Source organism: Panulirus ornatus, chromosome 5 (assembly GCF_036320965.1).
Source record: "Panulirus ornatus isolate Po-2019 chromosome 5, ASM3632096v1, whole genome shotgun sequence".
NCBI classification, from domain to species: domain Eukaryota; kingdom Metazoa; phylum Arthropoda; class Malacostraca; order Decapoda; family Palinuridae; genus Panulirus; species Panulirus ornatus.
Window position 1 is genome coordinate 28,726,034 of NC_092228.1, and position 27,034 is coordinate 28,753,067.

At 41.7% G+C, this 27,034-nt stretch overlaps 1 protein-coding gene across 1 annotated transcript in view; it reads left to right on the plus strand.

The window, feature by feature from the left end:
* LOC139748644 (uncharacterized) overlaps positions 1-25,065 on the plus strand; it is a 321,771-nt gene extending 296,706 nt beyond the window's left edge. Inside the window, exon 23 of the transcript XR_011712788.1 lies at positions 24,691-25,065. The gene's annotated coding sequence lies outside the window, so the exon portion shown is untranslated. The remainder of the gene's footprint in view (positions 1-24,690) is intronic.
* The last annotated feature ends 1,969 nt before the right edge of the window (positions 25,066-27,034 follow it).

Here is a 27,034-nt window from a genome sequence, read left to right on the forward strand (position 1 = left end):
TCTTTTCTCAAACACTTATCTCTCCTTCTCATCTTGGTTACATCCACAAATTTTGAGAAACCTCAGCATGAACCTTCAGGGAGGATGAGCATTCTCTGTCTGGCTCTTTTTTCTGTTCCATCTTTTCGAAACTGAATTACAAAGAGGGAAAGGTTTTCAGCATCCCGCTCCTGTCCTGAAGTAAGGGAGAAAGAACTCTACCTCCATATTCCCTGCTGTTGTAGAAGACAACTAAAGGGGGGTGGAAGTGGAGGGCTGGTAACCCTACCATTTCAATTGCTAACAGAGAAAACAGAAGGAGCCAAGTGGGGAGTGCTCATCTCCTCAAAGGCTCAGACTAGGGTGTCTTAATATGTGTGGATTTCACCAAGATGAGAAGAAAAGAGAGATACATAGCAAGCTTGAGGAAAGAAATCTGGATGTCCTGGATCTTAAGTGAAACAGAACCCAAGCGTAAATGGGAAAAATGGTTTGGAAATGTCTTAGGAGTAAAGTCAGGGGGTTTGTGAGGAGACAAGAGCTAAGGAAGGAGTGGCATTACTCCTGAAGCAGGAGTTGCAGGAGTGTGTGGTAGAGGATAGGGAAACAAATTCAGGATTGATGTGGGTAAAACTGAAAGTGGATGGCAAGAGATGGGTGATTATTGGTACTTCTGCACCTGGCCATGAGAAGAAAGATTATTAGAGGCAAGTGTTTTGGGGGCACGTGAGTGAGTGTGTCAGTAGGTCTGGTGTATAACTGGGTTTTAGTGATGGGTGATTTAAATGTGAAGGTGAGGGTATAATTGGTGTACTTGGGGTATTCAATGTTATGATTGGAGATGTTGAAGAGCTTGTGGAGTTGTGTGCTGAAAAATGACTGGCGATTGGGAATCCCTAATTTAAAAAAGAGATACACAAGTATATGTATGTGAGTAAGAGAGATGATCAACGGGCATTATTAGATAATGTATGAATTAACAGGCATGTAAAAGAGAGACTTTTGGATGTAAAGGTGATGAGAGGGGCAGGTGGTGGGATGTTTGATCACGATCTTATGGAAGCAAAGGATGAATAGTTGTAGAGGCTTTTGAAAAGAAGGAAACAATGTCAGGGAGAAAAGAGTGGTAAGAGGAAAGGATCTTGGAAGGGAGATTGAGTGTAGAATGGCAAAATGTTAGAGCAAATGAACTGAAGGGAGTGGGTGAGGAGTAGGAGGTATTTAGGGAAGCAGTGATGGCATGTGTGAGAGATGCATGGGGCATATGGAAGGTGGGAGATGGGCAGATTAGAAAGGTAGAGAGTAGTGGGATAGGGAAGTGAAGTTGCTAGTGATAGAGAAAAGAGAGGCATTAGGGCAGCACATACAAGAAGAGAGTGCAAATGATTTGGAGATGTATGAGAAAAAACAGAAGGTCAAGAGGAAGGTGCAGGAGTTGAAAATGAGGGCAACTGAGAGTTGAGATGAGAGAGAGTATCATTAAACTAATGAAAATAATAATATGTTTTGAAAGAAGGTAAATATTGTACCAAAGACAAGAGAACAAAGGGGAACATTGGTGGAGGGGGGCAAAGGGCAAAGTGTGAACAGGTAGTGATGAAGTGAAAAGCAGATGGAGTGAGTATTTTGAAGAACTGTTAATATGTTTGATGATAGAGTGGCAGATGGAGGGTGTTTTGGTAGTGGTGGTGTGTGAAGTGAGAGACTGAGAGAGAGTGGTTTGGTGAAGAGAGAAGACGTGGTGAAAGCCTTGTGGAAGATGAAATCTGGCAAGGCAGCAGGTTTGGACAGTATTGCAGTTGAATTTAATAAGAAAGGGGGTGTCTGTGTTGTTGATTGGTTGGTAATGATTTTCAGTGTATGTATGGATCATGGTGAAGTGCCTGAGGATTGGCAGAATGCATTCATAGTGCCATTGTACAAAGGCAAAGGGGATAAGAGTGAGTGCTCATATTACAGAGACATAAGTTTTGTTAAGTATTCCTGGGAAATTATATGGGAGGGTATTGATTGAGAGGGTGAAGGCATGTACAGAGTATCAGATTGGGGAAGAGCAGTGTGGTTTCAGAAGTGGTAGAGGATGTGTGGATCAGGTGTTAGCTTTGAAGAATGTATGAGAGAAACAGATGGATTGGAATGTAGCATTTATGGATCTGGAGAAAGCATATGATAGAGATGCTTTGTGGAAGGTATTAAGAATATATGGTGTGGGAGATGAGCTACTAGAAGCAGTGAGAAATTTTCTTAAGGGTGTAAGGCATGTGTTCAGGTATAAAGAGAGGAGAGTGAATGGTTCCAAGTGAAGGTTAGTCTGCAGCAGAGGTGTGTGATGTTACCATGGTTATGTAATTTGTTTATGGATGGGGTGGTAAGGGAGGTAAAGGCAAGAGTCTTGGAAAGAGTGGCATGTATTCAGTCTGTTGGTGATGAGAGGGCCTGGAAATTGTAGTTGTTGTCGCTAATGACACAGTGCTGGTGGCTGATTCGAGTGAAGAACTGCAGAAATTGATAACTTATTCTGAGGGACTGTGTGAAAGAAGTAGAGAGTAAATGTGAATAAAAGCAAGGTTATTAAGTTCAGCAGGGTTAAGGGATGAGTTAGTTGGTGTTTAAGTTTGAATGGAGAGAAATTGGAGGAAGTAAAGTGATTTAGATATCTGGGAGTGGATTTGGCAGCGAATGGAATTTTAGAAACAGAAGTGTCGTAGGGTAGGGGATGAAAGTTTTAGTAGTGCTGAAGACTGTTTGGAAAGAGAAAGCATGATATGGGAGGGCAGAAATGGGTATGTCTGAAAGAATAGTAGTTCCAACAATATTATATGTTTGTGAGGCATGGGCTATAGATAGGGTTATACGAAGGAGGTTGGATGTGTAGGAAATGAAATGTTTGAGGACAGTATTTGGTGTGAGGTGGTATGATCGAGTAAGTTATGAAAGGGTAAGAGAGGTGTGGAAATATAAAGAGTGTGGTTGAGAGAATGGGCGAGGAAAGGTTGACAAGGAGGATGTATGTGTCAGAAGTGGAGGGAGCAAGAGAAGCAGGAGACCAAATTGGAGGTGGAAGGATGGAGTGAAAAAGATTTCTAGCAGTCCAGGGCCTGAACATACAGGAGGGTGCAAGGCATGCAAGGAAAGAGGAAATTGAAATTATGTGGTATACTGGGGTCAATGTGCTGTCAGTGGATTGAACCAGGGCATGTGAAATGTCTAGGGTAAACCATGGAAAAGTCTATGGAGCCTGGATGTGGAAAAGGAGCTGTAGTTTCAGTGCATTACACATGACAGTTAGAGACTGAGTGTAAACGAATGTGGCCTTTTTTTTCTGTTTTCATGGCACTACCTCCCTGAAGCTGGGGGTAGCATTGCTGTTTCCTGTGGGGTGGGGTAGCACTAGAAATGGATAAAGGCAAGCAAGTATGAATATGTACATGTGTATATATGTATGTGTATGAATATGTGTATTTGATATTTGTGCATGTATGGTCATGTGTGTATATATGTGTGTATATGAGCAGATGGGACATTCTTCGTCTGTTTCCTGGTGCTACCTCGCTGATGTGGAAAACAGCGATCAAGTATAATAATGATAATGACAATAATATCGCTGGACCTCTTTCTCTTAAGGGTTCCTATAGATTCAAGATTGTCCTATTTCAAGAAGCAGGGAAGTAATGGACTCCTTTGGATTAAGAAGTTCCATGATGGGACAGTACTGTGCTCTCTTTTGTTAACAAACAATTATAAAGCCTTGCTGGTGGTGACTCGTCACTAATGACATACCTTTTCTTCGTGTGTTCTAGGCAGTACCTCACTAATGCAGGAAGCTGTGGATAAGTACTATATATATATGTACTTTTTTTTCATACATATTTGTCTTTTCCCCATGTTAGCGAGGTAGCATTCAAGAATAGATGACGGAGCCTTAGAAGGATGACTTCTCACTTGGCCTCCTCTGTCCCGTCTTTTGGAGAAGAGAAACTGGAGAGATGTATTTCCTGCCCCCTTCTTCTACCCCTTTTAGTTGCCTTCTATGGCATGCAGGGAATACATGGGAAGTGTTCATTCTCCCTTATCCCCACTAATGCAGGAAATGGCGAATATGTATGAAACCACAGCTCCCTTTCCATATCCAGGCCCCGCAAAAATTTCCATGGTTTACCACAGATGCTTCACATGTCCTGGTTTAATCCATTGACAGTACATCGACCCTGGTATACCACATCGTTCCAGTTCACTCTATTCCTTGCGCGCCTTTCACCCTCCTGTATGTTCAGGCCCCAATTGCTCAAAATCTTTTTCACTCCATCTTTCCACCTCTAATTTGGTCTCCCACTTCTCCTTCTTCCCTCCACCTCTGACACATATGTCCTCTTTGTCAATCTTTCCTTACTCATTCTCTCCACGTATCCACACCATCTCAGCACAACCTCTTCTGCTCACTCAACCACACTTTTTAAAACCACGCATCTCTCTTGCCCTTTCATTACTTACTCAGTCAAACCACCTCACACCACATATTGTCCTCAAACATTTCATTTCCAACACATCCACCCTCCTCCGCCCAACCCTATCTATAGCCCATGCCTCTCGACCATATAACATTGTTGGAACCACTATTCCTTCAAACATACCCATTTCCACTCTCCGAGATAATGCTCTCGCCCTCCACACACTCTTCAACACTCCCAGAACCTTTGCTTTATCCCCCACCATGTGACTCGCTGTCAAGTCCACTCCCAGATATCTAAAATACCTCACTTCCTCCATTCTTTCTCCATTCAAACTTACCTCCCTATTAACTTGTACCTCAACCCTACTGAACCTAATAACCTTGCTCCTATTCACATTTACTCTCAACGTTCTTCTTTCACAAACATTACCAATCTTGGCCACCAAAAAACACCCCACCCTGAGCCATCATTGAGGATGAACACACCACACTTGTTGCCTTCTATTCTGTCTTTTAAAAATTCAGTTATAACATTTTTAGACAAAGCACTGCAACAAAACTATTACAAGTAAGATATATAAAGGGGGACACCCTGTTCAAAAGTCAGATGATGTGGTATGATGTGGGAGTCTACACCATGGTTAAGGACTCTCACATTACATGGACCTCCCAGTTTATGCATATTTATGCCAGTTTCAAATTATCACATATAGCCCATTTACAGATTTTTCTAATAAAATGGGTTTAAGTTTGGAATAACACAATCATTATTGGGATAGCAGTGTAGTGGTGTGGCACTGCCAGTTCTGTGTGAATAGCGTGTTCTTGCTATATTCGATGAGAGTGACCCAACTGCAGAATGAAGTTTAAAGATAGCCTGAAATTTCCTTGCTGACATTAGGTGCCATAAAGAAATCTACCATGAGAAGACACTGAAGGCTAAACAGTCAACACCAGATTATTTTTGAAGGAAAATGACATGCATAAAGAGGACTAGCCATCAACATCTAGTGATGCAATAGCTGAACTCGCTCGAATATCACTACCATAACTATGTCATCTGACTCAGATGACTCCCTCCCCCAGTAACTCTTTCACTCGTCTCCTTTCTCTCCATCATCACTACCAAGCAATTCAGGAACAGCAGTGATTGTGAGTGTTGGAATTAAGAATGTTAGTTACTGTTTTCATTAATAGAATTCATTGTACAAAGTGTATATTATAGTATTTTATATTTCCTGGTATGTGTATACTCTAATTTTTCACTGGTATGATATTATTCTGTACTGTCGTCTTACTAATAATGAAACCCCCTCATCTCCATTACATGCATAATTTGATTTACGTGACATTTTCAAGAATGAAACTATTGTGTAAATCGAAAGGTACCTATATGTCATATCACTTGACATTTTAATTGTGCATCCCCAAAATATATCTCAGTTGTAATATTTTTGTTGCAGAACTTATGAGATATAATATACAGAAGATGATAAATTGCCATTCCTTGCTAATATGGGTTTTTCATTTTTGATGGCCGTTTCCCATTTTGATGAGGAAGAGCTACAGACAGATGAATTCGCCCCCTCCCCCACCCTATGATTCACTTCTGCTTCCATGGTTCCATCTGCTGCCAAATCCACTCCCAGATATCTAAAATACTTCACTTCCTCCAGTTTTTCTCCATTCAAACTTACCTCCCAATTGACTTGTCCCTCAACCCTAGTGTACCGAATAACCTTGCTCTTATTCACATTTACTCTCAGCTTTCTTCTTTCACACACTTTACCAAACTCAGTCACCAGCTTCTGCAGTTTCTCACACGAATCAGCCACCAGCACTGTATCATCAGCGAACAACTGACTCACTTCCCAAGCTCCATCATTCACAACAGACTGCATACTTGCCCCTCTTTCCAAAACTCTTGCATTCATTTCCCTAACAACCTCATCCATAAACAAATTAAACAACCATGGCGACATCACACACCCCTGCCGCAAACCTACATTCACTGAGAACCAATCACTTTCCTCTCTTCCTACGCGTACACATGCCTTACATCCTCGATAAAAACTTTTCACTGCTTCTAACAACTTGCCTCCCACACCATATATTCTTAATACCTTCCACAGAGCATCTCTATCAACTCTTATCATATGCCTTGTCCAGATCTATAAATGCTACATACAAATCCATTTGCTTTTCTAAGTATTTCTCACATACATTCTTCAAAGCAAACACCTGATCCACACATCCTCTACCACATCTGAAACCACACTGCTCTTCCTCAATCTGATGCTCTGTACATGCCTTCACCCTCTCAATCAATACCCTCCAATATAATTTACCAGGAATACTCAACAAACTTATATCTCTGTAATTTGAGCACTCACTCTTATCCCCTTTGCCTTTGTACAATGGCACTATGCAAGCATTCCGCCAATCCTCAGGCACCTCACCATAATACATACATTAAATAACCTTACCAACCAGTCAACAATACAGTCACCCCCTTTTTTAATAAATTCCACTGCAATACCATCCAAACCCGCCACCTTGCCGGCTTCCATCTTCCGCAAAGCTTTTACTACCTCTTCTCTGTTTACCAAATCATTCTCCCTAACCCTCCCACTTTGCACACCACCTCGACCAAAACACCCTATATCTGCCTCTCTATCATCAAACATATTCAACAAACCTTCAAAATACTCGCTCTATCTCCTTTTCACATCACCACTACTTGTTACCACCTCCCCATTAGCCCCCTTCACCAAAGTTCCCATTTGTTCCCTTGCCTTACACACTTTATTTACCTCCTTCCAAAACATCTTTTTATTCTTCCTAAAATTTAATGATACTCTCTCACCCTAACTCTCATTTGCCCTCTTTTTCACCTCTTGCACCTTTCTCTTGACCTCCTGCCTCATTCTTTTATACATCTCCCACTCATTTACATTTTTTCCCTACAAAAATCGTCCAAATGCCTCTCTCTTCTCTTTCACTAATAATCTTACTTCTTCATCCCACCACTTACTACCCTTTCTAATCTGCCCACCTCCCATGCTTCTCATGCCACAAGCATCTTTTGTGCAAGCCATCACTGCTTCCCTAAATACATCCCATTCCTCTCCCACTCCCCTTACATCCTTTGTTCTCACTTTTTCCATTCTGTACTCAGTCTCTCCTGGTACTTCCTCACACGTCTCCTTCCCAAGCTCACTTACTCTCACCACTCTTTTCACCCCAACATTCTCTCTTCTTTTCTGAAAACCTTTACAAATCTTCACCTTCGCCTCCACAAGATAATGATCCGACATCCCTCCAGTTGCACCTCTCAGCATATTAACATCCAAAAGTCTCTCCTCCGCACGCCTATCAATGAACACGTAATCCAATAACGCTGTCTGGCCATCTCTCCTATTTACATACGTATACTTATGTATATCTCTCTTTTTAAACCAGGTATTCTTTATCACCAGTCCTTTTTCAGCATATAAATCTACAAGCTCTTCACCGTTTCCATTTACAACACTGAACACCCCATGTATACCAATTATTCCCTCAACTGCCACATTACTCACCTTTGCATTCAAATCACCCATCACTATAACCCGGTCTCATGCATCAAAACTACTAACACACTCATTCAGCTGCTCCCAAAACACTTGCCGCTCATGATCTTTCTTCTCATGCCCAGGTGCATATGCACCAATAATTACCCATCTCTCTCCACCAACTTTCAGTTTTACCCATATCAGTGTAGAGTTTATTTTCTTACACTCTTATCACATACTCCCACCACTCCTGTTTCAGGAGTAGTGCTACTCCTTCCCTTGCTCTTGTCCTCTCACTAACCCCTGACTTTACTCCCAAGACATTCTCAAACCACTCTTCCCCTTTACCCTTGAGCTTTGTTCACTCAGAGCCAAAACATCCAGGTTCCTTTCCTCAAACATACTACCTATCTCTCCTTTTTTCTCATCTTGGTTACATCCACACACATTTAGACACCCCAGTCTGAGCCTTCGAGGAGGATGAGCACTCCCTGCGTGACTCCTTCTTCTGTTTCCCATTTTAGAAAGTTAAAATACAAGGAGGGGAGGGTTTCCAGCCCCCACTCCTGTCCCCTTTAGTCGCCTTCTACGACACGTGAGGAATGCGTGGGAAGTATTCTTTCTCCCCTATCCCCTGTATATATATATATATATATATATTATCCCTGGGGATAGGGGATTAAGAATACTTCCCACTTATTCCCTGCGTGTCGTAGAAGGCGACTAAAAGGGGAGGGAGCGGGGGGGCTGGAAATCCTCCCCTCTCATTTTTTTTTTATAAATTTTCCAAAAGAGGGAACAGAGGGGGCCAGGTGAGGATATTCCAAAAAAGGCCCAGTCCTCTGTTCTTAGCGCTACCTTGCTAACGTGGGAAATGGCGAATAGTTTAAGAAAAAAAATATATATATATATATATATATATATATATATATATATATTTTTCTTTCTTTCAAACTATTAGCCATTTCCCGCATTAGCGAGGTAGCGTTAAGAACAGAGGACTGGGCCTTTGAGGGAATACCCTCACCTGGCCCAATTCTCTGTTCCTTCTTTTGGAAAATTAAAAAAAAACCGAGAGGGGAGGATTTCCAGCCCCCCGCTCCCTCCCCTTTTAGTCGCCTTCTACGACACGCAGGGAATACGTGGGAAGTACTCTTAATCCCCTATCCCCAGGGGGGAGCGGGGGGCTGGAAATCCTCCCCTCTCGTTTTTTTTTTTTTTTTTTTTTTTTTTAATTTTCCAAAAGAAGGAACAGAGAAGAGGGCCAGGTGAGGATATTCCCTCAAAGGCCCAGTCCTCTGTTCTTAACGCTACCTCGCTATCGTGGGAAATAGCGAATAGTATGAAAAAAAAAAAATATATATATATATATATATATATAGGGGAGAAAGAATACTTCCCACATATTCCCTGTGTGTAGTAGAAGGCAACTAAAAGGGAAGGGAGCGGGGGGCTGGAAATCCTCTCCTCTCGTTTTTCATTTTCCAAAAGAAGGAACAGAGAAGGGGGCTAAGTGAGGATGTTCCCTCAAAGGCTCAGTTCTCTGTTCTTAACACTTCCTCGCGAATAGTATGAAAAAAATATGTATATATATTATTTTTTTTTTTTATTTTGCTTTGTCGCTGTCTCCCGTGTTTGCGAGGTAGCGCAAGGAAACAGATGAAAGAAATGGCACAACCCACCCCCATACACAATGTACACACACACACGCCCACACACACAAATATACATACCTATACATCTCAATGTACACATATATATACACACACAGACACTTACATATATACCCATGCACATAATTCACACTGTCTGCCCCTATTCATTCCCATCGCCACCTCGCCACACATGGAATACCATCCCCCTCACCCCCACATGTGTGCAAGGTAGCACTAGGAAAAGACAACAAAGGCCCCATTCGTTCACACTCAGTCTCCAGCTGTCACGCAATAATGCCTGAAACCACAGCTCCCTTTCCACATCCAGGCCCCACACAACTTTCCATGGTTTACCCCAGATGCTTCACATGCCCTGATTCAATCCATTGACAGCACGTCAACCCCAGTATACCACATCGATCCAGTTCACTCTATCCCTTGCCCGCCTTTCACCCTCCTGCATGTCCAGGCTCAAAATCTTTTTCTGTCCATCTTTCCACCTCCAATTTGGTCTCCCACTTCTCCTCGTTCCCTCCACCTCCGACACATATATCCTCTTGGTCAATCTTTCCTCACTCATTCTCTCCATGTGCCCAAGCCATTTCAAAACACCCTCTTCTGCTCTCTCAACCACGCTCTTTTTATTTCCACACATCTCTCTTACCCTTACATTACTTACTCGATCAAACCACCTCACACCTCACATTGTCCTCAAACATCTCATTTCCAGCACATCCACCCTCCTGCACACAACTCTATCCATTGCCCACGCCTCGCAACCATACAACATTGTTGGAACCACTATTCCTTCAAACATACCCATTTTTGCTTTCCGAGATAATATTCTCGACTTCCACACATTCTTCAAGGCTCCCAGGATTTTCGCCCCCTCCCCCACCCTATGATTCACTTCCGCTTCCATGGTTCCATCCGCTGCCAGATCCACTCCCAGATATCTAAAACACTTTACTTCCTCCAGTTTTTCTCCATTCAAACTTACCTCCCAATTGACTTGACCCTCAACCCTACTGTACCTAATAACCTTGCTCTTATTCACATTTACTCTTAACTTTCTTCTTTCACACACTTTACCAAACTCAGTCACCAGCTTCTGCAGTTTCTCACATGAATCAGCCACCAGCGCTGTATCATCAGCGAACAACAACTGACTCACTTCCCAAGCTCTCTCATCCACAACAGACTTCATACTTGCCCCTCTTTCCAAAACTCTTGCATTCACCTCCCTAACAACCCCATCCATAAACAAATTAAACAACCATGGAGACATCACACACCCCTGCCGCAAACCTACATTCACTGAGAACCAATCACTTTCCTTTCTTCCTACATGTACACATGCCTTACATCCTCGATAAAAACTTTTCACTGCTTCTAACAACTTGCCTCCCACACCATATATTCTTAATACCTTCCACAGAGCATCTCTATCAACTCTTATCATATTCCTTCTCCAGATCCATAAATGCTACATACAAATCCATTTGCTTTTCTAAGTATTTCTCACATACATTCTTCAAAGCAAACACCTGATCCACACATCCTCTACCACTTCTGAAACCACACTGCTCTTCCCCAATCTGATGCTCTGTACATGCCTTCACCCTCTCAATCAATACCCTCCCATATAATTTACCAGGAATACTCAACAAACTTATACCTCTGTAATTTGAACACTCACTCTTATCCCCTTTGCCTTTGTACGATGGCACTATGCACGCATTCCGCCAATCCTCAGGCACCTCACCATGAGTCATACATACATTAAATAACCTTACCAACCAGTCAACAATACAGTCACCCCCTTTTTTAATAAATTCCATTGCAACACCATCCAAACCTGCTGCCTTGGCGGTTTTCATCTTCCGCAAAGCTTTTACTACCTCTTCTCTGTTTACCAAATCATTCTCCCTAACCCTCTCACTTTGCACACCACCTCGACCAAAACACCCTATATCTGCCACTCTATCATCAAACACATTCAACAAACCTTCAAAATACTTACTCCATCTCCTTCTCACATCACCACTACTTGTTATCACCTCCCCATTTGCGCCCTTCACTGAAGTAAGATTATTAGTGAAAGAGAAGAGAGGCATTTGGACGGTTTTTGCAGGGAAAAAATGCAATTGAGTGGGAGATGTATAAAAGAAAGAGACAGGAGGTCAAGAGAAAGGTGCAAGAGGTGAAAAAGAGGGCAAATGAGAGTTGGGGTGAGAGAGTATCATTAAATTTTAGGGAGAATAGAAAGATGTTCTGGAAGGAGGTAAATAAAGTGCGTAAGACAAGGGAGCAAATGGTATATATATATATATATATATATATATATATATGGAGCGGGGGGCTGGAAATCCTCCCCTCTCTCTTTTTTTTTTTTTTTTTTTCCAAAAGAAGGAACAGCGAAGGGGGCCAGGTGAGGATATTCCCTCAAAGGCCCAGTCCTCTGTTCTTAACGCTACCTTGCTAATGCGGGAAATGGCGAATAGTATGAAAGAAAGAATATATATATATATATATATATATATATATATATATATATATATATATATATATATATATATATATATTCCTATGAGTCCACGGGGAAAATGAAACATGATAAGTTCCCAAGTGCACTTTTGTGTAATAATCACATTATCAGGGGAGACACAAGAGAGAAATATAACAGTCAGTTGATAAACATCGAAGAGATGAAGCTAGGACGCCATTTGGTAAACATGTGATTGTCCAAAACATACAACGAGCATTCATAAACTTATCATTTTACAAATTTTATCAACAATAAAGTTATCTAATTTGTATAGACCATCACTAATATTAAGATTATAATTCTTTGTGTATTTGATGATAGAAGATTCAATGATATTTCTCTTGGTAATAGAGTTAATAACTGAGATGGCGTTACTCCAGTCAATGCCATGATCATAGTTTTTTACGCGATGAAACGGCGTTTGATTCTTGTCCCATTCTTATACTATATTTATGTTGCTTAAGTCTAACAGAAAGATCCTTACCAGTCTGACTAACATGAAATTTATCACAGTTTCCACAAGGCACTTTATAGATGTATCCAAGAGAATTTTCTGGTGAATTCCTGATTAAGATATTCTTTCTAGTATTATTGTTGCTAAAGGCAACATTTACATTAAAGGATTTAAGCAACATGGGAAGCAAAGTGAAATTATTATTAAAAGGGAGAACTAAAATTCTCTTGGATGCATGTGTAAAGTGCTTTGTGGAAATTGTGTTAAATTTTATGTTGGTCAGACTGGTAAGGATCTTTCTGTTAGACTTAAGCAACATAAATATAGTATGAGAATGGGACAAGAATCAAATACCTTGTTTAATCACGTTAAAAACTATGATCATTGTATTGACTGGAGTAACGCCATCTCATTTATTAACTCTAATTCTATTACCAAGAGAAATATCATTGAATCTTCTATCATCAAATACACAAAGAATTATAATCTTAATATTTGTGATGGTCTATAAAAATTAGATAACTTTATTGTTGATAAAATTTGTAAAATGATAAGTTTATGAATGCTCGTTGTATGTTTTGGACAATCACATGTTTACCAAATGGCATCCTAGCTTCGTCTCTTCGATGTATATCAAGTGACTGTTATATTTCTCTCTTGTGTCTCCCCTGATGATGTGATTATTGTATGAAAGTGCACTTGGGAACTTAACGTGTTTCATTTTCCCGTGGACTCATAGGAATATCTTGATCACACGCAAAATTGTGATCCTTTCCAATAAATATATATATATATATATATATATATATATATATATATATATATATATATATATATATATATATTGGTCGACGTGCTGTCAGTGTGTTGAGCCGGGGCATGTGAAGCGTCTGGGGTAAACCATGCAAGGTGTGTGGGGCCTGGATGTGGAAAGGGAGCTGTGGTTTCGGTGCATTATTACATGACAGCTGGAGACTGAGTGTGAACGAATGGGGCCGTTGGTGTTTTTCCTAGCGCTACCTTGCACACATGAGGGGGTAGGGGGTTGTTATTCCATGTGTGGCGAGGTGGCGATGGGAACAAGTAAAGGCAGTGTGAATTGTGTACATGTGTATGTGTGTGTGTCTGTGTGTGTATATATATGTGTACATTGAGATGTATAGATGTGTATATTGTGCATGGGTGGACATGTATGTATGTACATGTGTATGTGGGCGGGTTGGGCCATTCTTTCATCTGTTTCCTTGCGCTACCTCGCTAACGCGGGAGACAGCGACAAAGCAAAATAAATAAATAAATATACATACATCCCTGGGGATAGGGGAGAAAGAATACTTCCCACGTATTCCCTGCGTGTCATAGAAGGCGACTAAAAGGGGAGGGAGCGGGTGGCTGGAAATCCTCCCCTCTCGTTTTTTTCAATTTTCCAAATGAAGGAACAGAGAAGGGGGCCAGGTGAGGATGTTCCCTCAAAGGCCCATTCCTCTGTTCTTAACGCTACCTCGCTGACGTGGGAAATGGCGAATAGTACGAAAGAAAAAGAAATGTGTATATATATATATATATATATATATATATATATATATATATATATATATATATATATATATATATATATTATCCCTGGGGATAGGGATTAAGAATACTTCCCACGTATTCCCTGCGTGTCGTAGAAGGCGACTAAAAGGGGAGGGAGCAGGGGGCTGGAAATCCTCCCCTCTCGGTTTTTTTTTTGATTTTCCAAAAGAAGGAACAGAGGGGGCCAGGTGAGGATATTCCAAAAAAGGCCCAGTCCTCTGTTCTTAACGCTACCTCGCTAACGTGGGAAATGGCGAATAGTTTAAAAGAAAAGAAAGAAAATATATATATATATATATATATATATATATATATATATATATATATATATATATATATATATATATATATTATCCCTGGGGATAGGGGGGAAAGAGTACTTCCCACGTATTCCCTGCATGTCGTAGAAGGCAACTAAAAGGGGAGGGAGCGGGGGGCTGGAAATCCTCCCCTCTCTTTTTTTTCCCCCAAAAGAAGGAACAGAGAACGAGGCCAGGTGAGGATATTCCCTCAGAGGCCCAGTCTTCTGTCCTTAACGCTACCTTGGTAACGCGGGAAATGGCGAATAGTATGAAAGAAAGAGAATATATATATATATATATATATATATATATATATATATATATATATATATATATATATATATATATATATATATATATATATATATATATATATATATATATATATGAATTAAAAAAAAGAGAGGGGAGGATTTCCAGCCACCTGCTCCCTCCCCTTTTAGATGCCTTGTACGACACGCAGGGAATACGTGGGAAGTATTCTTTCTCCTCTTCATTCAGTTACTTTTTTCATTTATCCCATATATTCATAATACCTTCCACAAGGTTTGTCTGTTAACCTACCAATATGTTTTTTCCTTATCCATATTTGCCACACCCAGTTCACTCCATAGCTATTTTTTATACAAATTCTACAAAGCAAACACTTGGTCTACGTATCCTCAACCCCTCCATCACACAGCTCCTCCCCAGCCTGATGTTTTGTGTATGCTACCACACTCTCATGTACCTTACTACATATACTCCTCAGACTTGTACATTGTAATTTGAGCATTCACTTTTGCTTCCCTTTGCCATTATGAAAGGGCACTATACTGATATCTTGCAGTCCTCAAGAAATTCAAACACTGAATAGTCTTACTAACTAAGTAGTAGCACTTGATCCCCCATTTCCAGAGAATCAACTGAAATCCCATCCACTCTTGCGGCTTTACCACACTTCATCATTTGCAAGACTCTCTTGCTCCTCATGCCACCTACGTAACACATCACATTAAAAGACCATCACCGAACATATTCAGCTGTCCTTCAGATTAACTCCTTATTTGTTATCACATCTTTACCTGTTACCACTTCCACTTATGCCTCATTCACTGCAACTCCCATTTGTTCTCATATTCTTCTTGTGCTGATTATATTCTTCCAAAAAATCTTTTCTTCCTTGAAATTTGATTTTCTCGACCCATCTCATCTGCTGTCTGTTCCAACTTGCGTACCTTCCTTTTGACCTCCTCTCACTTCCTTTGGTATACCCTCCAATCATTTGCACTACTTCTACATAGGCACCTTCCTTACACTTCCCTTTTCATTTTCATTATCAATGAAACTTTGTCATCCCACCTTTCATTACAATTTTTTTCTGAAAAGCCCAAAAAAGATTCATATATAATATGAAATTGGCATCTTTGAGGTGTCTATTGAGTAGTGATTTGGCATTTTGTGTGCATGTTTTCCTACTGCACGGTGCTATAATTTATGTTGATGTTATGTTCCTCTTATGTGGAACTACGTAAAGATGATCATTTTTGCTAATGGCTGTATAGATTCCATTAAGTACCTCGAAATCCATGTCAACCCAAAATTTTTTTAATTATCGTGAGTGGTGTCTATGTGAATGTGATTTTTATAGTGGTTGTTCTGTCTCTCAGGTAGAGGTTAATCTAATCAGAGGAAAATATAAAGCACAATAGTAGTTCTGTAACACAACTACAACAACCAACTCTGGCGAACAATAAAATAAGACCCACACCAGCCGAGTCCCCACATGAAGCTTTTCTGAATGAACCTATAGCATTCCTTCTTGTAGAAAACAAACATTCTTATGAAACTGCTTAAAATTCAGCCACAAACCAACTGCACTTCTGACAGAAAAGACAGGAAAACCTATGCAGAATTAATCCTGAAACATCTGCTGACCCACTCTCCACTTCCGTTGACACTTGTATTGCAATTGAGACCATAAAGAAGTTTCTTGCAACAGATTATGACCACGTCAGACAGCCATATAATCTTATTGGCCAAATTGTGATTCAAGGCCTTGCAGATGGTCGACCATTCTTCGATAAACAGAAAATACGAACATCTGGAGCTTGCTAAGGTATTTATCATCTTGTCTCAATACCACCTTACTTCCTCTCCTCCTTTCCTATGTAACTATCATCAGTATCAGAACTTGAAAAACTGATCCACTGCAGAATTAATCACGCATGCCATCTTAAGGGGTTCATCGTCTAGGTGAGAATGGAATCTGGATATGTTTACTTGCTTTACTTCAAAGTTTTAGGCCAACACATTAGCCATGTACTGCACACAACCCATGCTTGATGGCTTCAGCCACAAGTCCTCCTGCACAAATCATTTGACCCCAAAATTCTTCACAAGGATTTAAACTGTACAATCTCGGGCTGTACAGTGGAATTCCTTGAAGGAGTATTTCTTTTCCTAAACTTTTTATTTTCTTCGTATGTGACCTTCCAACACCATCTCCAGGCCTTAGTATGAAAGTCGTGTCATGTGCAGAAGACCTTGCAATCTTATCACTGGACCCTGACAATTACCCAAGCATCAGCAAACGTGCAGTATTTCATTACTTAGCTTTAACACTGACTCACCCCAGATGGAGTGCCCAACACCACCAACCCTTTAACTCGTAATTGTCATGAATCTGAACTCTTCCTTCACCCTGAATGATCAACTTCCACTTAAGATGCCAACCGTACTGAATACATGACATTTACCCCAACACCACAAACATCAACAGAATAGAAACAAACTTAATGCTCTTATTACACGTAGTGGTACCAGATTTGGACAAAAAGAATCCTTTGATGTCTCCTTTATGAATAATTTATCCACTTCATCCTCAACTATGCCTCATCTACTTGGTCCATCACTCTCTTTGGAGTCAATATAATAAAGCTGTAAACCACTTAAAAACAGAGCCTTCATAACACTCTGGCTGCACAACAACTACAAATACAGCATTTACCCAATAAAATTCTCCCAATATAATTCCATTCCAGTAAGCTCGACATTCAGTTCTTAGCAGCAGTACATGTTCTGCCTGTCTAAAAACAAATCTTAATGAACCTTCAAGCGTGAAGAAGAAGTGAAAGAGTTACCTCTGCCATACTTTTCAGCAACCTGTAGGGACAGCTCCTCACCCTCACTGAACACAACTGGTTAAATGTACCCACTGAAATGACCTGACAAACTCTAAACTATCGTGCTCCCAACTCTGTCTTAAGCACTACCTCACTAGACATGCATCTATCAAAAACGACAGTCCTTGAATATATGGGTTGTACTTCTCTATGCATTGAACACCTCATGTTTGCATTATATGTTTAAGAAAAGAGCCCTGGTATTACCCAGGACCTCTTTGTAAAGGCTGCACTACTTCCAGTTCCCAGGAAATGTGGATTTCTTTGCAGAGAAGTTCTTTGACAAGAATGTACACTTACGGTGTCACCTCGAGTACAGTCCAGTTATATATATATATATATATATATATATATGGATCTATTATTTGTGCACTCTGGTTCATGTGCCTCACTGCATACCTACCTATCTTCGTTTTTTATCCATGCCTCAGTTAATGTGCCTTTATGTTTTGTCATGTCTTTCACTGTAGCACATTGTTGTATGCAAGTCTTTATATTCATATTGGTGGATGCAAATGTTATTTGGTGTGCCTGCTCAGGTGTTCATGTGCATGCACACCCATGTGTGTATGGACATGCATGCACGTATTCGCAAGTGTATGTATGTTCCGTTTTCCTTGTGCATGTCTGTGCTTGTGGGTTTTTGCACGTATTTACATACATATTTCTACAAACTGTGTTTTATTACAAAGTAAGGAAGATTGTGAGTGGCAGCGGTTGAATTGTGCGTTCTTTTCGTAATTTTCAAACGTGGCTTAGCAGAACAGACTTCAATCTAGCTATGGCAAGTGGTATGAGAAGAAGAGCATACAAAGTGTGTTCACTGTAATAGAAAAGGTGGCCAATCATGTTACTTGTGTAAGGCTGGAATAGAAGCAGCAGGTCACTTAAAGCTGACAGCGCTTGTTTACTTAACTGTACAGCCCATAGTTGTTACACCAGAATCATGAAATACATGTTTTATGTTCAGTTCATATTTTGACTTTCAACTTTGATCCTTTTGTGAGATAAGTATAACACCATTGCAAAATGGAACAGTTGTGAACATATGGAATTTCTTCACTATGTATCCATTCTTCTGTTGAAGGATAATGATTTCATGGGTCTCTCTAGTCATGCGTCTCGCCTGACCCATTTCCTCTTTTTTTTCTAACAAAAGCAAAGATCTTCCCTTTATGATGGTATCCTCCATATTTGACGAGAGAACTGTATCATCTCAGGAGGATTACATCATCCTGTATTAAAAAGTAATTAGTCAAATGCATGCAGCTTTTTAGTTCAAATGTATAGGTTAAAGATGCAGTTCTCATACTTCTCTATTATATGTTTCTGAATAAAAAGACAAAATGGAAAAACACTAATAAGGTAGAGAACAACATATAACAAAAACATGGCTGAATGATGGAGTTGGAAGAAAGGCAAACTTAACATGAAACATTGAACAAATACAACCAAATAAAGACAGGTAGCAAAAACATGTTATGTTGAGAGTTTTATGTTACAAGTGAAAGGCTCATCACCCAGTCAGTTGGACCACTGATTACAAAAACTGGCAACATGATTGAAAACAACAAAGCCATGGGAAAAAATAAAAAATTCATATGTAATTACAGATGAAGATACAACTCATGCTGAATCCATTGCTAAAAGGGGAAATCTTCTGCAACGTATAGAAATAACAGATAAAGATATACCGTCAGCACTAAATGGTACAAGAGTAAATAAAACAGCAGGACACTGAAGGAGGTGAACTGAGATAATTAACCTACTGGCTGCTCTTTTCAAAAAGTCACTTGTTAAGGGAAATGTTCCATAGGACTGGAACATTTGCCATGCAACACCAATATCTAAAAAAAAAAAAAAAAAAAAAAAAAAAAAGTAAATCTGCCTGGGAATTCTTGTCCAATAAGCTCAATGTCTGTAGTTGGTTAATTAATGGAAACCATCATTCGGAATAAAATTCTAAACCATTTAGAGGACCACCACTTGGTAAACGATTCTCTGTATGGTTTTTGATGAAATGGCTCATATGCTAAATCTGCTTGATTTCACTCATGAAATTATCAAAGTGTACGATGAAAGTAAACTAGTTTGTGCCATCTATGTAGGTTTTCAAAAAGCATTCGATAAAGTTCCACATCAGAGGTTACTAACAAAGGTTAAGTCACATAGTTAGATGGGTTGTACTTCAGTGTTTAGGTAATTGGCTGACTAGCCATTAACAAAAAGTAATAGTTAATGGTCAAACTTCAGAATGCTAAAATGTGACAAGTGGTGTGCCCCAAGGATTGGTCTTGGGACTAGTTCACTTTCTCATTAATATTAATGATACTGATAATAGTTTTTACTGTTAGATCTCAAAATTCATGGATGAAACTGAGAAATGAAGCGAAGATTCAAGGCCTATGTGGCACTGTGGCAGGACATGTGACCCTGTCCAGCAGGTCCATCTAGTTCTTATCAACCAGCCTGATCGGGGAGCTGGCGTTGTATCATGCCAGCGTCAGTGATGTGTGTCAGACAGTGTCAGTGACGCAGGGACCTAGAGCAATATCTTGTAACAGAGATCAGAGCGCACAGTATACAGTGAAATGTGGGATGTGAGGCCAGCTACTACCCCTCACTTGGCTTATCAAAACCACGACCAGATGTATTCCTGGAAACTACAAGCATAAAGCCTTCTCGCGTGTAACACCAGTCGTCACAGGGCCTGTATTACTGTTGTCATCATGGGTGAGGGACTCGTGTTTGGACATGCATACTGTATAGTTCTTTTGTCCCGACAACTCTGTTTTCACCTGTAAAGACAGCTGTAGCCCCTGTGCCAGGGAACTTTGCGTGTGACGAGGACAGTGAAGTGATAGTGAACCATGCTTTTATGTGTCATTACTGCTATACTGACTTTGTTTTCTGCACACATTATCTGCCCCTATCTGGACAGAACTGGTCTCATACACCCCTCTAATCCTGACACTGTCTTCACCCCTGAACACTACGTGTAAAAGGACTATATTGCTCAGTGTGGCGACCACCATCGCCACTACTTGCTCACATCAGCAAACAGCCATTCGACCACCTGAGCATGGTTTTCAACGTGCCCAATGCCCACTGGTAAATTTTGCCATTCACTGGGCTCTGAAAGCAAAAATGTACTACTCGTAGACAAGTTTAAAAGGTGTGAACTGGAGCCCGTACGGGAGCTAGGGCTCCCTCTCACCCCCAGCCTGGGAAGATAGTGGGGTGACCTTCCTTTTCACCAGGTTCTCTGGCTGCACTTCCGTGTGGGTCAATGGATGACTCTCCCATATGGTGATGGATACAGAGGTGGACTCCCCTCCCATCCCTGCCCCAACCAGCCTTCACTATCTCACTTTTCCACGAGACCTGCCTCTGAGCACCAGGATGACTTGGTTCTTCCATCACTTTCACTATCTCACTTTTCCCCGAGACCTGCCTCTGAGCACCAAGATGACTTGGTTCTTCCATCACTGCTCCTCGATTCAAGATCCAACATTATGCCTTCACCATGATCTCACAGCTGTAATAGTCACCACACGAATGGACGAGATGGTACGCCTGCTCACTCAAGTGGGCTTTCCTGCACCTCGGGGAGGTGAGGCTAAAGTTCACCAACATCACCCCCAGAAACTTGTTGTGCCAAGGTAATGGTTCACCACATACCCTGGGAGACCCCTATTAACGATCTCCATCCCCTTCTCCCACAAGTACTCAACATGGAGCACCGCATCAATCCAGTCTCCAAATGTCCATCCATCGAACTCATTGGCTGGTGGGTGGGCCCCCTCCTGGGTGGCTCCCCTCCCCTGGAAAGTGAACGTGGGACCTTTTCACAACTGTCCTCCAGACCAATCTATCATAACCCCAAAACTCTGCGGTCATTGCCAATGGTGGAAACACTGCACCTGGGAGTGCATGAGGAAGATCACTTGTTTCTGTGCAGGTGATCACAACACAATGGAATACAAATAAAAAATTCAGAACAAAATTCTGGTTGTTCCATGGTGTGTCAAAACCGCTGCCAACCAAACCTCAATCCCATCCACCACAACTTTCCCATTGATCTCTCTCCCTACCACCCCTCCTTTCACCCTCTCCACCCATCCATTCTCTCCTCCCTCCCTCTCCCCACCAATCTTGGAACAAGGTTGTTGCTGGCCCTGCCAAGCAGTCACCACCACCACCACCTGCTCACCTGGACCCCAGCTGTCACTCACCAGTGCCACCATCTTTTGTTCACCTGAATCCTTACTGTCCCTCTCCATCACTACCACCATCTGCCCAGTGGGACCCTTGACATTCCTCGCCACCACCTCCAGCTCCTGCGCAGGTACACCAAATTGGTTCTATGGAAATGGTCACTCTACGTCTGGATTGCCACTCCAAGCAAATCACCCATCGCTCTGCTCAACTTGCCATGTTTGTGGAGACAGTTGTAACTGTGCAGAGGTGACTACAACTTATTCAGGACACCTGAACCAACAGGGGCACACTTTACAAGCTCTGGTGACCCACTTCCTTCTGAGATGGGGGATCCATCCCTTGTTCTCCTACTCCTCCCTCTCACAGTGATGAAGGCTGCTCCCTCATTTTCTTACAATGGAATATCCAGGGACTTGACCTTGATGGAGGAACTTGCCCAGTTTTGTGCTCTCCCATCAAGTAGACGTCGCTCTACTCCAGGAAACCATCACTGACGATGATACTCCACTCTGCCCCCCTGGCTATACTGTCTTCACCCTGCCTCGACATCATGGACAGGCCCATGCCCTCCTCACTTGTGTGTAACACCATTTCATCTATTCGTCCTCCTTTACCTGACTCGCATGGACCCCCATCTGCGTTAGTTTCTGTCTCCCTAACTCTTGGTGACCGGATCCTTCATGTTGTCAGTGTTCTTTTCAAGATTGACTCACTAGACCCCCAGGTTCTTCATGACCTCCATGATGGGGTTACCACTTTCATTCTTGGCAACTTTAATGCCCACCAGCTCACTCTTACTCCAGATTATACTACTCCATGTACTCTTAATGGATCACATCTCTTAACAGTTTCTTGCTGGGGAGGATGATGTTTGTTCTCTTTGTCCTGACTGTTCTTTATGCCTCGCCAAAAGTTTTCTTGATGTTGGCCATTACTGAAAGGTCATACCTCCTTTCATCCTACTGTCAACACTGAGCCTGCTCTGTATAGTGACCGCCTTGCTGTTACTTCCCATCTTATGGTCTCCTCAGCTCCTTATCAGTCCCCATGCCTTCATCTTACGTGAAATGCTGTTCCTTCCTTTGTTCAACACTTTTCTATCTGGGTGGATTCCTATGTTGTCCCTCAGTCCCTTGACTTTTACAGTGCTGACTTTGTTGATTCTGTGCATGACTTTGTCAATCGTGCTGCCCCTCCATGCCTGCACCATCACCCCAGAAGTACCACCAACTACTGGTATTGTATCCCTGCCATGAGATATCTCCAGCAGGTAACCTGAGATCTCCACTATGCCATATGGAAGTCCTTGTCTCCAGAGGCCTGGAAAGACCTCAAAAACTGGTGCACCTTTATAACTTAGGAGCATTGCCAGATTCATGAGGTGGACTGGCTCTGCTTCATGGAGTCTCTTTTGTTCCATACATCACCCTCCTATGTCTGGAATCAGATTAACGTATACAAGGTACTTTACATAGGCCTACTCCCCACCCTGACCCCTCCTCCCTTGCCTGATCTTTAATGGAGGACTGGGCAAGAGCTTCCTCCTGAGGCACTTCCAGATCCCCTACAGGAGGCAGTGCAGGCTAACATCGATGCTGCCCTTACCGTGCCCTCACTCATCATCCCATCACACAGTTCAAGCTTGACAGTGCTTGCATCTGGAAAAGACACCTCTCCTGGAGATGTTCAGACAACCTACTCTGACCTTAATCCCTGTCTTAATATTCCTAACAGCCATTTACTTGCTGTTTACAATATGTTGTGACTTTGGGGCTCTCCCTTTTAACTGGAAAAAGGCCACTATTACTCCCATCCCTAAACCATGAGATCCTGGGAAATATCGACCCATTAGCCTTACCTCCTGTGTTTGCAAGATGATGGAGAGAATAATACTTCATCGCCTTCGTCACATCATAGGCGGCTTCCACAACTCCATCATTGGTTTCATACAACATCGTAGCACAGCACACTCCATTGCTTGCCTTTACTGCAATCAGGTTGCCCACATCATCTTCCTTGATATTAAGGGAGCCTTTGATACGGCTCAGCTTGTCCTCATTTTAGTTGAATTGGCACGTTTAGGGGTTTTTAAAGGGTGACTTCTTCAATGGATCGCCTCTTACCTCACTGGACGTCAGGCCCAGGTTTGTGTTAAAGACTCTATATCTCCTGTTCAAGAAATGAACCTCGGCAACCCTCAAGGTAGAGTCCTGAGTTGCACCTTGTTTAACACATTCATGCATTCCACTGCATCTCTTCCATGACCAACAGGAGTTGTCCACTCAGGACATGCCACCGATGTCCTCCTCCAAGCCCCTGACTACCTCAGCATGCAGGAAGCCCTTGATTTGGTCTCCAGAGAGTGATTCACTTGGTTTTCCTCTTTCAACTGCAAAACCAAAGCCATGTGGCATGGTAGTGTTGTAGCTCCCCACTTGTTCTATTCAGGAATGCCCTTGGACTGGGTTATGAAACAAAATACCTGGGTGAGTATGTAACTCACACGTGTTGTCAGATCTCTGAAGTCCACCATCTTCAAGACATGCTTTTTGCATCTCGTTTCCCCTCTCCACCTTGGGGCCACCATCCCTGTACTTCTCACCATGTACAAGTCCTTGGTCCGCTCCTGTGTTGACTACACTGACCCTGCCCATGTCAACATCAGTCTGACTGCTGTCAACCATCTCAAAATTATCCAGAGGAAGGCTGGTCGTATCATCCTCAGCGCCCCATAGAGGACACACTTACTTCCCTATATACCGAACTTAGTCTTTCCTCCTTACAGGATCGTGTCCAGGAGATTTACTTGAAAACTGCCATTTCCATTCTACGGGATCTATGAGGCAACTACGTTCGGGCCAACTTGACTCCTGCTCTCCAAGGCTGACCTCCTTCTAGAAGACAGCGGGAAGGGTCACTCATCCAAGCCCTTCAAGAACACAACTTACTGCCTGATATTATTGTCAACCCTGCAGTCGGTTCATCTCCCTCTCCATGACTGGACTTTCAACCTTAAGTGATTTGCCCTCAGTGGACTGTTCCTGAAATCTCACATGAACCCTGTTGTTCTCCACACACCACCTCTCCAGGATCACCCAATGGTCTCCAGGTAGAGACATCCTCTACACTGATGGCTTTGTTGACCCTGCTATGGGCAGGGCTGTGGCTGGTGTCTACGTCTTCGATAACCCTGAGCCTATCTAACTCTCTCTCAGAGTTCCTGATGGGGCGTCCTCCTCCACTCAGGCCAAGCTCATAGCCCTCCTTGCTGCTCTTCTTGCTGAGGAAAATACTGGTGGTGTCCAGCCCCTGCTTGTCTGCTGTGACTCCAGGTCTGCTCTCGATAGGATTGCACTTGGATCAGGGGAGAATAAGGACCTCATCCTCCAAATATGAGGGTTAACATCAACACTTCAGGATGCAGGCCATCCTGTGACATTCTTATGGATACCTAGTCATGTCAGTATCTCAGGGAATGAGGCAGCAGATGGCCTTGCCAAGACTGGCTGTAACAAGGCCACACCTGGCAACAATGTTCTTTAAACACTTCTACAACTTAAGACCCAAATTCACTGCAAATGGAGAGAAGCTTAGGAAGTAGCCATCCCCCAGGACTCCCCGCCCACCTGGTGCGATATCCTCCATAAACTTCCTGACCTCTTGTTTGTCTGTGGGAAAGGGTCATGAAAAAGGACGTGATTGCTGCCAATATCATCATGGGTATGACTTTGCTAGGAGACTAATATTCCCACCTCCTCCGAGCAATGTGCTTATGCAAAAGACCCTTGACCACTACCTTTTAAGATGTCCCCACACACAACGCTTCCATGATGCCTGCTGGACCACTACTCCACGACCCCCTGAAGGAGACACAATGATCTTCCCCATACTGGCCAGATATTATGTAAACATTGTCGATAATGTGTTAAAAGAATGTCATTCCTTCCTTCCTTAGGCTTTATTAATTAATGCCCCACTGTTAAATTTTTATGTTATATGTACTCTATCAAGGAATAAAGTAATGAAATTTTTTAATTCTAATAAAGCAAAGACAGAAACTGAATGCCTGTAGCTCTACACAAACAGACAAATTGATGGACTGGGCCAGCAGATGGGAAGTTAATTTTAATACTGTTAAGTACAAAGTTTTACATAATAGTAAAAATGGAAAGGTAGGCCACAATACGAATTCTGTTGAATGAGGAAAAGGACATGGTTATAATAATCTCCGGTGATGTATAACCAAGCAAGTAGTGCACAGAAGCAATAAAAAGGTTTAAGAAAATACTTGGATACAAAGGAAGGACTTTCAAATTTAAGTCTTGGGGTAACTATCCTCACTTTTTACAGTGCTCTGGTGCATTTCCATCTTAAATATTGTGTTCAGTTTTGGTCATCCTACTTGAGAAAAGATGTAGACAGAATGGAGAGAGTACAGAGGTGAGTTGCCAGGATTATTCCCAGCCTCAGAAACAAATCCTCTGAGAGCCAACTAAATGAATTAAATTTCTATTTTTTTTATACATATTTATCATTTCCTGCATTAGCGAGGTAGTGTTAAGAACAGAGGACTGAGCCATGGAGGGAATATCCTCACATGGCCCCCTTCTCTGTTCCATCTTTTGGAAAATTAAAATTAAAATCTATTCATCTTAGAAAAGGTTGAGAGATAATCTAATAAAGGTATTCAAAATGTAATGAGCTGCTTAAGGATAGATTCATCTAATTTCTGTCGTAGTAATGGAAATAAACTCGTGGATGAATGTTTTACTTCAAATGAGGCAAAGTACTTTTTCTTAAACAGGATTGTTATCATGTGGAATGACTCACCTACTACAGTAGTTGAGAGCAGTACTCAAGCATAGACTTGATAAATATTTTGCGTCAAATCTACAACTGACACTATTTGCACCTCCTTAGCTACACAGTAAGTTTACAAGTCTTCTTTAAAAACTTTGTTTGTCTTTCTACTCCCATGACTTTAATCCATAAGCTTACCTGTTGTCTTCCATTATCACAAACAGCCTTGTTAGGACCCAGTAGTCTGTTGCTGTTTGAATTCCGCTGTATAATAAACCACAAAGGAAACATAAGATTAACCATTGTAAATGTAAGAAAACTTCAGGGAA